The sequence below is a fragment of the Otolemur garnettii genome, unplaced genomic scaffold (assembly GCF_000181295.1).
Source record: "Otolemur garnettii isolate 467f Iridium unplaced genomic scaffold, OtoGar3 scaffold00124, whole genome shotgun sequence".
In the NCBI taxonomy this organism is placed as follows: Eukaryota; Metazoa; Chordata; class Mammalia; order Primates; family Galagidae; genus Otolemur; species Otolemur garnettii.
Window position 1 is genome coordinate 3,862,646 of NW_003852519.1, and position 4,613 is coordinate 3,867,258.

The following is a 4,613-nucleotide window of genomic DNA, read 5'->3' on the forward strand; positions in this document are numbered from 1 at the left end:
TTTTTTGACCCTTATCTTCCCTTTTCACCATATGCATTGAAAAGTCTCCTGGATACTTCAATCACTCAAAAGACTCAGTAACCACTGCATTCTACTTTGAGATATGACCTAACAAAATGATGCAGCGTAAGTTCTCTGAGATTTTCAATATCCCCTATCTGCACTCTGTGGTTGTGCTATAGCACCACCACTCACACATTAAGGCTCCCATCTTCTACATGGACTAAAGACTCCCCCATTCTGAACTTCTTCAATCAATAGCTTCAACCTAAATACAGTAGAATCTCTATAAGGGACAGTAACAAACTGGTCAACATACAGAGGTGGCCAACATAAGGAACCTGTTGGTGCATGTCCAGTTTATAAAAATTAGGTCAACTTAAAGAGGTGGCATTGTAGGGAGATGGTCATCTATGGAGGTTCTACTGTATAAGACTTCAGTTTTTAAACCCAATCACATCAGTCTTCATAATTCATCCACCTTTCCAGTTTATAAGGATATGTTCGAAACATAAGTCTGTTATCTAAATGTGTTAACTGCTTCTGCCAGACTTTTGTCATCTACAGATTTTTAGAAACAACTTCTCAAGAGGAAGGAAAAAGTGAAAAATCTTCTGAAAAGTGTTTCTACAAAGACATTACCATGTAATTGTTTTTTCATTATATATTTAAGCCATGGCGCTAAACCTAACAAATTTTGTATTTGCTGATTTTCATTGTGGCAGAGCTTTCTCTGAAGAAAAGGTCAGCATTAACATTAGCTGCTGTTTACTTCATCCCTCAAATGAAGAAACTTAGTAATCATTAATAGAACAAAAACCAGAAGCTGAAACATCTGCAGTCTGTCCAGTCCCAGGATTCTGGCTAAAGATAAAAGAATTTCTTTACTTGTCATTTTATATGTATTCTTAAGAAAAGGCCCCCATGTTAAGGTTCAGTGTTTCATCACAGAAACATAATATATTGAGATGCATCAACTACATGTGTTCTAAATGAAAATAGATGTTAGCAAGCATTTTGTTTAAAACACAGAACATGCAAGTGTCTAGATCTAGTATAAACAATAATTTGCTATTTCTTGCAAAACTGTTCATACCCATGTTTGTAAAATTCAAGTAATTATCTGTCCGATTAACGTTTCATGAAAGTAGCCATCACATTTTTTTTTAAACTAGCCAAATAGTTCAGTAACCCCCCAAAGGCCTCCGAGACACAGGAGTTTCACAAAAGAAAAAGAAATTTATGGGTTATTTTTTTCCCCTTTATAACCTAATAAAGATACAGCTGGTTACTGTCAACCTTCTGATATGTTTAGAAAAATCACTTAAAGGAAGGCATGAAACTGACACAAGTTCTTCAACATTTATTTCTCACATGAAAATGCAAGAAGTTACACTTAACAAGATACAGAACAAAGATAAATGTATAAATCGTTGTAATAAGTAAGCTGTTGCCAAGTTTCTGAAGTTCCATAAAATTCATAATCCAAGATCTTCCATAGCACGGATCTAAGAAAACGCATTTGTTCTAATTTGTGCTGAAGTATTCTGACTAGGTCTAAAAGTTGCCATTCACTTTTTATGTGGACAATGCTCAATTACGACAAAAACTTAGCTATTTCCGCAGAAGCAGGAACTTCTCTCTTCCTATCACTCTGAAAAGTAAAGTCACACCTACATATTTAGATAAAGGTATAGTGGTTTTTTTTCTGAAACATAAAAATAATTAAAGGAAACGTTAAGAAGAAGGAAAAAAAGAAAAAAGTTGGTCTCCAAATAAGGAGGTATTATTATGAAAAGCATTTATTGATTCATTCCGCACTTGTGCTAAGCCTAGAGAAAAAAAGTAGTTCCCTTTGAGGAGCTTACATTCTGGAGACCTACGACATTTGGATCACTAATAACCTTATTCGTTTACTTATTTAAAGAAAGGTTTAATTCCTAATATATCATTCTCAAGATTATCTTTACCAAGGTTCATGCTTTCTACTTCCTCCTGGTGGGGGAGGGGTAAGCAAGCATCTTTAAAAGGTAATTGTGTTTCTAACTTCTGTTTTTATGGTCTCATCAAAATAAAGAGCATCTGCTTAAGGGAAGCAAAGACCCTAGTCTGGTCGTGGGAATGAGAGTCCGTTTTCTTTTGGCAGCCCCTTCTGTGGCTCTGAAGTCAAGTTTTTCTAGTCTCATTACCAGGAATTCCTTCATCTTACCATAACGCAGCACCCAGTGTGCCAAGGGTAACTGTACAAAGCCCCTTGCCTGCAGCCTTGCTCCGAAATCAACAGGTACCTTGCAACGATAAACAAGCCCATTGCGGACAGTAGGTCACTTGCTTTCAATCCTAGGGAGTAAATGCAGCCTAAGTCAAGAGGGCGTTCTGGTCTCCGCTGAGAGAGCGCTGTCAACCCCGGGTGCTGGCGTTTACATCTCTCTCCAGAGAACCCCAAAGCCGTCCTAGGAGGAGGACCCAGTGAGCAAGAGGACTGGCTCAGAGGCCAAGCGCTCAAGGGCTTGGGTAAGTCTGCAGAAAGTCTTCCCGAAGGAGCCACCTGGACACGTGTGTGACACTCACCTGTTCACACTCTCCAGGCCGGGTCTGCCGCGGTCCCCTGCAAGTTCGGAATCTGTCCCCGGAGATCGGGAAGCCCTCCCACGTTGCGCAGCCCAGACTGCGGGCTGCCTTTCCGAGCGGCTGGGCTGCGATCGTGGGAGGGAGCCGCAGGAGCAGCGAGTGTCGGTGGCCCGGCGGGGGTCTCCTCCCGGGTGCTCGCTCCGACTAGCGGCCGAGGGACTGCGGCAGGAGGCGAGCTCAGCCTGGCCGAGCCGCTGCGCTCCGCCGCCAGGATGCTGCAGTGCGGCGCTTCGGCGCCCCCTACCGGGCCCAGGGCGCGCTCCTCCCGCGCTGCTGCCTCCCCGGCCCCAGAGCCGGTGCGCGAGACCCGCGCGGGCGCCCCTTTTTCATTGCTCAGTTCCAGGCCTCTAGGCGCCCGCATGGGGGCAGCTCTCCTTGCTTAAGACCTTGCAGGCGAAAGCATCACTGCGTGGTATTTTCTGTGCCTTTCTTCGAAATGTTCCTCGCAATATCCTTTTGAAGTACGTTTAATTATCTCCGTGATACCCAAGAGGACACCAAAGAAGGTAAATAACTAGTTCAAGGCTAATAAATGGCTGGAATGGAATCCAGGCTGGATTAGGAGCAGAGAGATGCTAGGAAAAACATTAATACTAAATTCAATTGAAATTCGTGTTTATGTTTTTGAGAAAGTTCCGAAGGCCTCACATCCCCCTCACAAGATCAGCATGTATAAGATTTGCGCTGGAATCATACCCCGCCAGCTCCAAACCTCACCGAGATAATAATCAGTGTGCGTGCTGTGCTTGACTTTTCTTTCATATGCCTGCTCTCATTTGATATTTACTCTCCCCCTGGGATAAGCACTGGTATTATAATTACCAGCCTTTCACAGATCGGGAGGTGAGCTTCAGAGAGGTTGGTTCAATGATTTCCCAAAGACCATGAAAGTCTGAGCAAAAGAGGAGGCTATCCTTCCAAATCTGGATGTTTCTACCGGGATACCAGGTGGCCTCCAGAAAACCACTGTAATATAGAGCCAACAGAGGCCTACGGCAAAGTGAATAATCTGCAGAATGTCACTGTTGGTGGGCAAGGAACATCGAGGCAGTTTCCAGGGCAGGTGCTCACCTGGAAAGTTACTGGAGCCACGAGTTGTGGCTCAGGTCTAATGGATCTGAGGCAGAAGGAGAAGTTGCCTAGGAGCAAGGGATGTCTTGCTAATTCTTTGAGAACTCAAACCTGGTATTGTTTATGAGTTTCCTCATCACTAGTTTATCCTCTCTTCCCATAGATGTACATACCTGGTTACATAGATGCCCCATCCTGGATCCATCCTTGTGCTTGTGTTGTACTCATTTATTTCTCAGTCTTCTATGTTAAACCTTGAACTTCTAAAAGCCAGGAGTGTGTGTCTCTGTATTCTCAGCATTTACCGTAGGCTTGGCCTATAGTTGGTATTCAAATAATAATTATTGAACGAATGAAGACAAAAAACAAGTTGTGATGAGACACATTTGAATTTTTTACATGCTGAATTTGGGATAGACTGCCCAGGAAGAAATTGAACAGATGGGTCTGAAGTTTAGACAAGAGGCCTGGAGGAGAGATAGAGATTTCTCAGCATGCAGATCTTTGAAGCCTGGAATGTGGAAAGAATTGCCCAGGAAGATAATGTAAAATGTTATAGAATTCCAATGGCACGGAATTTTGTGACATTAAAATGTTCAGGTTTCACGTATTATTGCCTTCCCCATTAAATCTTCTGTTCAGGGAAAGATTTAATAAAAATATCTATAATTCTACATATATATAAACATACACATACCTATATTTATACATACATATATATATAGAGAGAGAGAGAGATGCTGTCAAAAATTTTTTGAATACATTTTAAGAGAAGAAAAATCTTTAATTGTAATATTCAAGTTGTATTTGACTTCTGCAATTACACAGGATATAATATACAAGAAAAATGTTATTGGTTTATATTGAGTATTACTGTTTTGTTGTTTTGCTTTTTTTTTTTTTTTTTTTTT

General features: G+C 41.6%; 1 protein-coding gene across 1 annotated transcript in view; it reads right to left on the reverse strand.

Moving 5' to 3' along the window:
• Positions 1 to 2,794, reverse strand: part of RERG (RAS like estrogen regulated growth inhibitor) — a 129,337-nt gene extending 126,543 nt beyond the window's left edge. Inside the window, exon 1 of the mRNA XM_003797792.3 lies at positions 2,572 to 2,794. The gene's annotated coding sequence lies outside the window, so the exon portion shown is untranslated. The remainder of the gene's footprint in view (positions 1 to 2,571) is intronic.
• Between the last annotated feature and the right edge of the window lie 1,819 nt (positions 2,795 to 4,613).